Source organism: Scylla paramamosain, chromosome 21 (assembly GCF_035594125.1).
Source record: "Scylla paramamosain isolate STU-SP2022 chromosome 21, ASM3559412v1, whole genome shotgun sequence".
NCBI lineage: Eukaryota > Metazoa > Arthropoda > Malacostraca > Decapoda > Portunidae > Scylla > Scylla paramamosain.
The window spans coordinates 20,195,767-20,208,266 of record NC_087171.1 but is presented as its reverse complement, the minus strand read 5'-3'; the positions used below and the strand labels follow the sequence as shown (position 1 = coordinate 20,208,266).

At 43.5% G+C, this 12,500-nt stretch overlaps 1 protein-coding gene across 5 annotated transcripts in view; it reads left to right on the top strand.

The window, feature by feature from the left end:
- The window catches only part of LOC135111192 (membrane-associated guanylate kinase, WW and PDZ domain-containing protein 1-like), a 254,877-nt gene that overhangs the window by 29,122 nt on the left and 213,255 nt on the right, over window positions 1–12,500 (top strand). For all 5 annotated transcript variants that reach the window (XM_064024275.1, XM_064024276.1, XM_064024274.1 and 2 more), the window contains exon 2: window positions 8,231–8,285. The gene's annotated coding sequence lies outside the window, so the exon portion shown is untranslated. The remainder of the gene's footprint in view (window positions 1–8,230; window positions 8,286–12,500) is intronic.

The following is a 12,500-nucleotide window of genomic DNA, read 5'->3' as shown; positions in this document are numbered from 1 at the left end:
CCTATAAGTATCATCATCATTACTCATTATTATCATTATTATAGCCTCCCTCTCCCTCTCTCTCTCCCCTCTCCCTCTCTCCCTACCCACTGAGAAAAAAAAAACACCAACCTTCAAGTAGCATTTTTTAATCCCACTCTCAATAAACTTTTCCTGAGCTCCACCACTTCATCAGTTTGCACAGCGCGCCTCACTCCCTCCCTCCCTCTTTACCCTTGCCCCGCCTCGCCTCGCCTCACCTCGCCTAGTCTGGTCTGGTCTGGCGGCCGTCTCTCAGTACTACTACCTGTTGACTTAGTAGTACGCACGCTTACTCAACGCTGCTCTTCATGTACTGTTGACTGATTTATCATTATTTTTCTTTTTGCCCTCCTCCGTGACCTAGTGCTGCTGCAGACTGTGTTGACGGAAGATTAAAATTTTTCTTCCCTTGTGGCAGGTACTAATTGCTTTTATTGTTGATTCAAGTGCGGTTCTTTGTTTTTTTTTTAAAGTTTTCCTTTCTTTCCTTCCTAATTCTTCGTTTTGGTTTGCGTGTGTTGTCTTTTGCGATCGTTTTCTTTGTTTTTTTTCTTCTGATCTTTGTAATTCTTCAGTTTGGTTTGCGTGTGTTGCTGTTTTTCATGTTTTTTTTTTTTTTGTGTTGTCTAGTTTAGGTTTGAGTGGTGTTGCTCTTTATGGCTTGTTTGCCTGCTTATATATTCCCTGCTGCTGTGCCTTTGTTTACGTGTCTGTGATCTGTCTTGTTTGTTCGAGTGGCTGAGTTGTTTTGATGGTTTTAATTTCGTCTTCCCTTTTTTTTATCACTGTTTTTATTTCTTTTATAGTTTACGTGCATTTATGATAGGTGATAGCCACGCCTTCCTCCCTCCTCTCCCCGTTCCCTCTCTCCCTCCCTTCTCCGCTCTCTCAGCATTTACAACTATACTAAAGCAATCTTATACAATATGAAGGTGACCAAATTATACCCATGAAGGAGATAGAAAACGCGGATGATGTGTGCTCTGTCCGTACCTGCCTCAGTCAAGGATGGATAGGTACACGTATGCTTTGCTCTGACACCTGAGATTAGCATAGTAACCCTGGGCACCTGGCGTGATCCATCCCCTTCATGTAACCGTACAAGAACCCGCTCCTCTTGCTTCCTCTTCTCTTCTCCCCATTGAAGACTTCACTCATTGGGACGGTGGTTGTTGTTGTTGTTGTTGTTGTTGTTGTTGTTGTCCTCCTTTTACTACCACTCCTTTCCATCTTTTCCTCCTCCTCCTCTCCTCATCTCTTGATACGTCTAGAAACCATAAACACTTTTCTGTCGTCTGGCTGGCGGACGTGTGGGCTTCTAACGAGATAGATTAATATAAGAAAGGAGGAAAGAAATTAGCCGGTGGGTGATTAAGTGGCAAGTTGATTGGGTGGTTGAATGAATGAGCGAGAAGAGGAGGAGGAGAAGGAGGAGGAGGAGAATGAGGTGGAGAAAATGGGACGATGATTAGAGGAGGTTGTGGAGTGACTCAGTAAGTGGATTGCCGTATGAAAGGGATGAAAGTTACGTACGTACACGTATACACACGGACATACACACGCACACACTCTTGCGCACTCAGGCTGACAGAGAGATAAAGAAGAGGAAGGAAAAAGAAAGTGAGGAAATTAAAACCGTTGTGACAGGAGGTGTGTGTGTGTGAGAAAAAAGTTCCTTTCAGGCAGACAAAAAATGAATTAATGAGAGAGAGAGAGAGAGAGAGAGAGAGAGAGAGAGAGAGAGAGAGAGAGAGAGAGAGGGAGAGGGAGAGGGGGAATATATATGGCCTCTCGATCTCTGTCTCTCTCCCTTTGTCAATGTCTTTGTCGCTACGTGTCTTTGTATGTATGTATGAATGTTTCTCTCTCTCTCTCTCTCTCTCTCTCTCTCTCTCTCTCTCTCTCTCTCTCTCTCTCTCTCTCTCTCTCTCTCTCTCTCTCTCTCTCTCTCTCTCTCTCTCTCTCTCTCTCTCTCTCTCTCTCTCTCTCTCTCTCTCTCTCTCTCTCTCTTGGTTTTATCCTGTTTGCTCTTGTCCGTTTTGTGTTGTCAGCCGCTCCTCCTCCTCCCACTCAAGAGTTTTCTGCAGGTGCCAAGGTTCTCAAGGCCGCCTCCTCCTCCTCCTCCTCTTTCCGTCATAACTGCAGTCGTTGCATCTACCTCTACTACCTCTTACATCTCTTCTGTTTCTTCTACGACTGTCTTTGTTGTTGTTGTCGTCGTTGTTGTTGTTGTTGTTGTTGTTGTTGTTGTTGGTAATGGTGGTGGTGTCTTTCTTACTTTTCTTTCTTGTTTTTTTTTTTTTTAAGTAGTAGTTGTCGTTTTCTTTCATCATTCTACTACTACTACTACTACTACTACTACTACTACTACTACTACTACTACTACTACTACTACTGCTACTGCCATCTGCACCATCACTTTTTAACATTGTCCCTCATTTTTGCAGTTTCCCGTCTTCTTGTTCGTTTCGCCTCTCACTCGTTTTAGTTAATTTATTCTTACTCTCCCTCCTTCCATTTCCCCTCGTAGCCTCGCCCTCTTTCCTCTCCCTTTTAAATCCTCCTTTTAATCTTTTTTCGTGTTTCCACCTTTCTCTCTCTCTCTCTCTCTCTCTCTCTCTCTCCCCCCTCGCTTACTTTCCTCTCTGTCCTATCCATTCCATCCCCTTCCCTCCCTCTCCCCTCACACTTCCTCCCCCTCTTCCTCCCATCACTTCACCCGGCACACACTTCTCTCCATAAGCCTTCCCTCTCCTCTCCTTCCTCCTCGCCCCTCTCTCTCTCCTCCCTCTCGCCCCTCTCTGCACAGCCATACGTAGGTCTTGGAACGAGGGGAAGAAAGAAACGTGGAAGCCATAAAGTGTAGTCTATTTGTGTGTGTGTGTGTGTGTGTGTGTGTTTCAAAGTCCATTATTTATCATTAATATCAGTGTTGCGTTCGTTTTGGGGAAGGTTGACATGATCTTTGGTCAGACCTGTGGCGTAACAAGATAATGGTTAGTTTTTGTCAAGCAAACAGCTCTTGGTGAAAGGTTATGATGATTTTATTTTTTTTTTCAGGTGTAGTTTATGCTCTCTCGTGCCTTTCTTCTCTTCTCTTCTTGCCTTTTTCTCTCGTTTCTCGTTTGCTTCTCCTTCTCTTTTTCTTTTCTCTTCCTTCGTCATCTTTGCCTTCCTCATATGTGGGGAACCAACAGGTCGGTTGCCGTTTGCTCCTCCTCCTCCTCCTCCTCCTCCTCCTCCTCCTCCTCCTCCTCCTATTACTACTGCTACTACTACTACTACTACTACTTCGTCGCCTCCTCCGTATTCTCTGCTTCCTTCTCCACCATTGCCGCCGTCGTTCCCCTCCCCGCTCCCTCCTCCTCCTCCTCCTCCTCCTCCTCCTCCTCCTCCTCCTCCTCCTCCTCCTCCTCCTCCTCCTCCTCCTCCTCGCACAGTGGCTAATCACAGACTAGTAAGAAACAAACCAGAAATGTTGGGTGGTGGTGGTGGTGGTGGTAGTAGTAGTAGTAGTAGTAGTAGTAGTAGTAGTAGTAGTAATAGTAGTAGTAGTAGTGGTTGTAGTAGTGATACTCTATTTTTGGTTTCATTTTCATTGTCTTTTGATGAGAGAGAGAGAGAGAGAGAGAGAGAGAGAGAGAGAGAGAGAGAGAGAGAGAGAGAGAGAGAGAGAGAACACAATCCAGGTATAAGTATCAGCTGGTCCACCTGCAGTGATCAATACTGACGGGGGGCGGGGGAGATGGGAGGGGGGTTGGCGACCCTCACGCCCGCTGCCTGCCTGCTCCACCCAGCCCAGCCCCGCCCGCCCTCCACTACTCCACCCACCCGCGTCCCACCTAGCATACCGTGCCCCGCCCTTCCTCCACCCTCGCCACCCACTCCTCACCCCCCTCCTCTCCCCACGCCACGCCAGACCCATCCCGACACATTCTGCCTGCCGCCTCTCTCTTCCCCTCTCCCCTCTTCCCTCTCCCCTTTCTCTCCCCTCCCGCTCACACGAATCCTGCCGCCTCCTTTACCTCACTCGCCACCCACCCTCAGCCACCCACACACCACTGCCGCACACGCGCATACAACACTACTACCACTACCACCACCACCACCGCCAACGCTACCACCACCGCCACCATCACTTATTTTTTTTTCTCCCTCTCCCTCTCTCTCTTTCTCTTCCATTCACTCCTTTGCAACATCCACAAGTGCTGTCAACTTACGAGACCGACCCAGTTTTCCGAGGGTGGTCCTGCGCCCTACCTAGTCTGTCTGTCCCGCATGTCTTGTCAGTTTTCATTCACTCGCCACACATACACCGTGAGAGAGAGAGAGAGAGAGAGAGAGAGAGAGAGAGAGAGAGAGAGAGAGAGAGAGAGAGAGAGAGAGAGAGAGAGAGAGAGAGAGAGAGAGAGAGAGAGAGAGAGAGAGAGTACGGAGGTAATAGTAATGCTTAATCCAGTTTTATGAAATATTAAATGAGACATACGTAAAACTGCTTAGTTTGTATTTTTGTTGCTGGAGTTTTTTTTTTTTTAAGCCGCGGGGAAAAATGTATAAAAACGCTGACAGAATTTGAGTTTTTGTGTGTGTGTGTGTGTGTGTGTGTGTGTGTGTGTGTGTGTGTGTGTGTGTGTGTGTGAGAGAGAGGAGAGTGGAACCATAACTGAATGATAAGAAGAGAGAAGAAAATTTGTTTATCACGATTTGTCTCTTATTCTGTCATCTCTTCTTGTTCACTTGTTGCCAGTTTCCTTTTTTATCGCATTTCTATTCATGCGTTCAGTGTCAACCTTGCCTGTCGTTTCCCGTTTTTGTTTTACGTTACTGCTTCTGTATTCTCCCGTGCCAACGTAACTGGAGAAACTTGCGTCGAAAGCAGGTAGGTATTAGTGAAAAGTAGTCTTGCATTGGCGCTCATCACTGTACTGGTATGATTCTTCAAGCACTGGATCTGCGCCCTGGATCTCATAAGTTACCGCGTGTTAGAGCCAATTGTGTTTTTCTCTCGGATGTTTAGTGGAGTCGAGTTTCGCATAGATATCCTGTATAACAATTTTCTTGCTCGTTAAGGTTATCAAGTTTCACAAAGCAGATTTCTCGGACGGTTGCTTATTGAATTTTGATGCCTCCTCGTTGCTCAGGAATCTTTGTGACAGTGGCGGGCTGCGTGTTCATTGTGCCGCTGTGAACTCGATGGATGAAAGGAATATTTACCTTTATGAGCTCTTCTGAGGAACAATCTCCTTTCATCACATTACAAAATATCTCAGACCTCCGTTTTCTTTTTCTCTTTCTGTCATTTCCTTTGTGGAAAACCTGAATGCTTGTTTCTCGTACTTCACCCCAACTATTCACAAACACACATAATAGCCTTTGAAGTAACGCTTTCGAGTATGATTTAAAGCTTTCATTGCATCCATAACTGCACCTTTTATTCCAGCTATGCATCACAACGGACACTGCAATACCTCTAGTCAATACAGATCACCTGAAGATTTTCCTCCCCCAATCGGTGAAGAGCGAAACTAAATTTAATCACCTGAGAACCTGCTAACCGTACATTATAGCGCAGAGTAGGAGGTAAAGGGGATACGATGTGGAGTTACAAGTAGATGTAGTATAGTAAATAGATTTCACTATCATTCTTTACGCCCAAAGTTACTGGCGTGGCGGATCTTGAAGTGATATGTCAGTACCTTCACGCAGATCCTTTCGTGTCCCTCAGATCACCTCCTTCGCTTGGTATACGACACATTTCTCACCTCCCAGGGACCAAGTGCCGCATTCTACAACGTTTCAGGATCATATGTCGGGTACTGTTAACAGACGTAATGGAAGAGACTTTATTTGGATAGCATCTGTAGCTGAGAGGCTTTGATCTACCAGACGCCGGTGAGAAAGACGGGAACGTGGAAGTTATTGGAGTTTTCAAAGGTGTCCATACGTTCTTATTGACAGTTTAATCCTTTAGCTGGTATTTGGTGTGTTTCCTTAATTACTAATAAGTCTGAGATATGTTGACGTGCTCTGTGTCCAACTCCAATCTTTAAACTTGTTAGATATTGCAAAATATATTATTTTTTTTTTTATTCTCTTCTTTCTTGTAAATGTTTATAAAGATTTTGTGCATTACTTCTGGTGCTGTGAAAGGGTTAACAAGGTTTCTGGACTATGGAAGTGAAAAGTAACCATGAAAACTTACAATCTCCGTAGCCTTTGAAAATAACTCCAGTGAAAGAACGTACTATAAGGAAAGCCGCAAGAACTCATCAGTCATACACGTGGCAGTCCCAGGTGTTTCAAAATATTGCCCTGAACACCTGGGCTTTGTTGGCGGAGTCTCATTACCCCACTCGAGACTTGATACTTATTCCCAGTACTTCAACGCAAAACTTTCCTCGCTTCTCTGATCACCTCTTTCCTGTGACGCTCTTGTTTATATCTAGGGTTCCTCTCCTGGGCACTCCTGCCATCCTTCGCTTTCTCCTCGCTTGTAAATAGCAGCCATTCCAAACGTTTCCCTTTGTTGATGGGTGTAGTTGTGCGCCCTCTCGCTTCATCTGTATTGGTCGTTATTACCATCTCCTTTACCTGCTTTATGAGAGTCTTAGTCGTGGTGTGTAGCGAGAAACTCCACCATTTATGTATGTTCCTCTCTCACTCCTGCTTCCGTCTCGCTACAATACCCAAGTTACTGCTCGATTCTGGGTCTCCGTTTTCTTCCAGTTTGAATGCTTTGCTGTCATTGGTTAAGCGGATATGGATGCTTGGTTATAGATGCTTTCCTCTTACTGCTGCGCTTCCCTGCTCTCAGTAATGTTGCTGCTTACACATTTATACCCTAGTTACTGCTGCATTTTGAGTCTCCGTTTTCTTTCAATGCTTCACCGTCATTACGTTTTTTTTTTTTTTTTTTGAAATCTTGTATATTTTGTAAACTTGTGCTGGAATATTTTAATGCGGTGGTAATTCACGTACGTTTCGTTTAATTGTTTACATACTATTGTAGTGAAATGGTGCTTTATTTTGGTGGGGATTACAACAGGTGAAGCTCAGCGTTTAATTTGTGTTTATTTATAGAGAATCCGAGGTGAAAGTGGGTCACGTGTAGCGGTGCGGTGTTGTTGTTGTTGTTGTTGTTGTTGGTGGTGGTGGTGGTGATGAAGATGGTGGTGGTGGTCGTGATGCTGTGTGGTAGGGATGTGACTGTAGTGGTGGTGGTGGTGGTGGTGGTGGTGGTGGTGGTGGTGGTGATGGTCTCGAGAGAGAGAGAGAGAGAGAGAGAGAGAGAGAGAGAGAGAGAGAGAGAGAGAGAGAGAGAGAGAGAGAGAGAGAGAGAGAGAGAGAGAGAGAGAGAGAGAGAGAGAGAGATTAACAGCCATGGCTAAAGAGCAGCAGCATAAAAATAAATGAATAAATAAATATATCAAACAAAAATGAAAAAAATAAAATAAAAATAGATATACAAATAAAAACGCGGTATTCGAATCAGCTCTAGTAAATTCCACACATCAATTTTTTTTAACTCGTTCATATCGTGACTCGCAACATATTCTCCTTCATCCTGATAAATGAGCGAGAGAGGGGGGGGAATAAACATTACAAATATACATACGACCATCACCTACAGAAAAAAAAAAAAAGGATTCTACAGCACATTTCATCCCAGAGTTAAGCTGAAATAAATAATACCACCAAACGTTACAGTAACACAGAAACACTATATACACTAATATACAATATATACACCAATGAATACGACGGACGAAATAGGAATGAAAAAAGGTGGGAGCGTGTCTGCTAAGTGTGGTTTTCTATTTGGGTAAGAAGTAGGAGGTAGGAAGAGGGAGCATTAAAAAAAAAGGAAGAAGAAGATAAGGTGAAAAGTTAATGAGTGCTATTAAAAGGAGGAGGAGGAGGAGGAGGAGGAGGAGGAGGAGGAGGAGGAGGAGGAGGAGGAGGAGGAGGAGGAGGAGGAGGAGGAGGTGGTGGTGGTGGTGGTGGAGGTGGTTGGCTGTATCGTATTGTGATATATGGTCTTAATGTATCACGGTTTAAGAGAGAGAGAGAGAGAGAGAGAGAGAGAGAGAGAGAGAGAGAGAGAGAGAGAGAGAGAGAGAGAGAGAGAGAGAGAGAGAGAGAGAGAGAGAGAGAGAGAGAGAGAGAGAGAGAGAGAGAGACTAATCTATTTTTCCATTTATCTTTCTAGGTTCCCTGTGTGTGTGTCTCAGGTCGCCGGATGCCAAACTTGGGGTAGTGACGAGGTATGTCCCTAAGTGTTTGTGTATTTGGTGTGGGATGTGTGGGAGGAGGGAAGGTAATTCAATAGTGTTGGAGGGGGCGGCCCTTTCTCCTCTTGCTACCTGGAGGCTTCAGGGGCAAGAGCGAGGTGGGGCTTTGTAGCGCGCGCACACACACATACACACATACACACACACACATGGGGTTAAGCTCTACAAGTTATTCAAGGGAGAGAAGAATCTAGGGAAGTTTATCCTAAGTAGTAAGAATGATATTAATAAGCATTTATATTGTACTTCTTCGGTGTTGTATTACTAACTGAACGAATACTTTTCCTCATAAACACGAATATAAAAGCTAAGATATAATTACTTGACATGCTTTTTAATAATTTAGTACAGTCATGATCTGTAGTCGAACAACGTACCAAATTCCCTCCCTGCGTTTAGACTCTTTCCTCAACCTTGCATCCTCAGATCTGCCAGAAATCTATCTGTCGCCAGGGTCTTGTAAAGGAGATACTCAGCACGTCAGAGGACTTGAGATCCAGGGAAGATGCTTAACACAGAGGAAGTGGGTGGAAGAGGATGCTTGAAATCTGACCATGAGTTTAGAATCAAGATGAAACTGCTTTATCGTCACATTGGATATAAAATACTCTATATAAATGTATACAAACCTTACTTGTATGCTGACCCTCTCTAGTATCTCATAAACATTCAAGATGCAAAGTGTAAGAGGACATAGTAGATACGTAAGCAGATAGATAGACGAACAGACAGATAAGCAACAGTTAGCCAGCGTTGGGGTGTTGGTGTACCAGTAAGTAGGTACGTAGATGAATAGATACATAGACAAACAGATAGATTTTCAATAGTTAGCCAGTGCTGGGTAGTGGTGTACGAGTAAAATATGGGTTAGGTTAGGATAGATGCATAAATAGATAGGTAAATATAGACAATAGTTAGCCAGTTTCGTACGAGTAAATACGTAGGTTGGCTTAGGTTAGGTTAGAAAGATAAATAGATAGATAGAGAAAAATAGACAATAGTTAGGCAGTGTTGGGTAGTGGTGTACGAGTGGGAGTGTGCTGCAGGGGGTCACTGTTGAGAGGTGCTGGTGTGTCTGGGTGCAGCAAGAACCGCGAACTGAGCAGAATTGGTGCAGCGGGTTAATGTGATTCCATGTCTTGCCTGGTAATGGCGAAACACGAAGACAGCGGCAAGATTGTTTCCATTGGAGTTTTTCGTTATGTTTTCGTTGTTGCTCCATTGTGGCTTGTGCTTCATAAATGCGTAGGTCTTGTGATGCTTTTAACCTTTTTTTCTTATTTATTTATTTTTTCTGTGTTTCTGTTTTAGTGTGTTTTTTTTTCTGTCTCATATGGTCTGTTTGTTTGTTTTGTTTGTTTGTTTGTTTGTTTGTTTGTTTGTTGGTTTGTGTACGTATCTCTTACTGCCCCCTTCCTTCATCCTCTTCTCTCTCTCTCTCAAAAAAAAAGAACGGTTTTTATTTATTTATTTATTTATTTATTTTTATTTATTTATTTTTTTTGTCGTGTGGCAAGAGAAGCTGCTTCCTCTTTCCACAGATGAACAATTTTGAATGCCCACTGGATATTTTTTCCCCCTTTTACAATAATTAAGAGGATTAATGGATGCTATTTTTTTTTTTCGCTCAGTCTCTTCTCTATTTTTCTTTTATATGACGTGACACTTGTTCTTATTCTCCCAGATACTTTTTTCTATTTAGATTAACATTTTTTTCAACTAGTACTGAATTATGTTTTTTTTTTTTTTTTTAAGCAATTAACGTAGGATATTGATTATTACGTCTAAGTTAACTGTCGTGGTCATTAGTCAGTGCAGAGAGGAGTGACTTAAGAAAGATACATTATATGCGATTAGTTTGTTCATTTTTCCGTGTGTAAATGAAAGGGGAGTGTGAGAGTGCGTAGACTTGACTGTAAATAATAATAATAATAATAATAATAATAATAATAATAATAATAATAATAATAATAATGGACTACCACCACCACCACCACCACCACCACCACCACCACCACCACCACCACCACCAATATCAAACAGAAGAAGCAGAAGATGAAGCATAAGAAAAATGTGTGGAGAGACCATTCCTTTCCCATCTCTCTGTGGTGCTGAGTTACTTGCTCTATCCGTATTTCACCTCGCACTCATTACAGAAGGAAGCCTTACGTAATTCAACACAGCTGTCGCCCCCAACTCTTCTTATGTATGCGGAAAGTTAAGCAGTAATTATTCTCTCGCATCCATTCCCATTAGTCAAGCCGTGCATACTCGTACCTTACTTCAGTTACCAGCAGTCACCACACACACACACACTCTCTCTCTCCCTCTCCCTCTCCCTCTGGAATTCACACTCACACAAATCCTGAAGTGTGTGGTTCCCTTGTTTGGTTCTTTGTCCGCTTGTTGATGCTAGTACTGACTCGGGCTCTAATTAGCGTCCAACCAACTGGAAGTCATAAACAACAGGGCTTTGAGGTTTTCGCCTTTAGGGACCCGCCGAAGAGCTCTGTGCCTACGCCATTCCGTCCGTCACGAGTGCAAACAGGTAGAGGTGTTCATTATACGTGTTAGCAACGGTGGCATGGTGCTGGTGTGGGCAAGAATGGACAGAGGCAAAGTGGACAGAGGGGTAAACTGATTGTGTTGCTGTCATTTCTCCTTCTTAGTCTCTTAGTGTCTTTCTTAGTGTCTCTCCTACATAAAAAAAAAAAAAATTATACAGGGTGACGTTCCACACCAAAAAATGTTACTACTTGTTCTTTCTTGTGTTTCTTTGTGTTTGCTTAGCGGTACGTGTCTGAATGTGGTACTTTTACTTAGGTGTGAGTGTTTCTCCTCCTTCCCTTTCCCCGAGCGACAGGTATTACTACTCTGCGTTGTGTTAGTGATATTTATTTAGTTGTACTGTCTATGGTAATGCTTCCCAAATGTTATGTGTTTTGGTATGTCTTCCCCAGGTTTCTCTCTCTCTCTCTCTCTCTCTCTCTCTCTCTCTCTCTCTCTCTCTCTCTCTCTCTCTCTCTCTCTCTCTCTCTCTCTCTCTCTCTCTCTCTCTCTCTCTCTCTCTCTCTCTCTCTCTCTCTCTCTCTCTCTCTCTCCGTAGTACAAGCCAATAAACTTGAACAATGGCGAGGGTCAGTGCTCCCACAAGGCCTGCAATTGGGTGTCACTGTGTTACCTTGACAGCCTCGCCCTCTGGTCCCGCCGCTCCGTCTGATAGATGTGTATACTCTTGTCCTTTCGTCCCTCTGGTGCCGAAGGTCTTAGCGTTGGGTGAGGCGTCAGCTCCTCGTGTGTGCGTCCGGGTCGTGTTTGTTTTGTGTATTAGTTAAGATAGTTTCTTAGTTGTGTCTTTAAGGAAGATTTTAAGGAGTGTTTATGTTTCACTTTGGTAATAATCGTTGTTTAGTTGGAGTTGACAATGTGCAGAGATGGTAGGTAAAATAGATAGACAGATCGATAAACAGATAGATAAACAGATAGATGTATAAAGAGAGAGATGCAGTTTTTATGTACTTACGTATGAGTATCCATAAAATTTTGTCATATTTTCTCTTTATTGCGATTCATACAATTTTTCACTCAGGTACATATATTTTTACACTAATCATGCTCAACGAGAGGGGGCGATAAAATGAGATATACGTAAAAGAGCGAGAGAGAGAGGGAGAGAGAGGGAAAATGTGTGTACGTGTATGTGTGTGTGTGTGTGTGTGCATGAGTCTTTCTTCGTGGCTGTGGGATGTGGCGCCGCGGTTCTCCAGTATCAGATAGCACCACCCAGTCAATACTTCTCAATAACAGGTACCCTCGAGGGCGTCCCGGCACTAATGATCACGACTCGCTGCCGCCGTCTCGCTTCACGTTACCACTCGATTCACTAACAGTTTGATTGGAGAGACTCTTAGTAAGTGAGGCGCGGTGACCTGGAGGTAAAGGAAGGTACTATATTTAACCTGCTCCATCTTAAGGTTTTGTGTGGATTTTACAATATTCTTTCATTTTTTTGCAGTGTATTGGCTCAGAGTTGCCTTGCCTCCTTTGTTGACGATAGGAATATTGTTATTTCTTTCCGTGTCAGCAAGAATTATTTGCACATGAAAGGGAAGAAAGGAAAGGAAAGGAGGAAATATTGGCAAAAAAGACGACAGTGAAGATAAAAGCGTTGGAAAAACTAGAGTAACA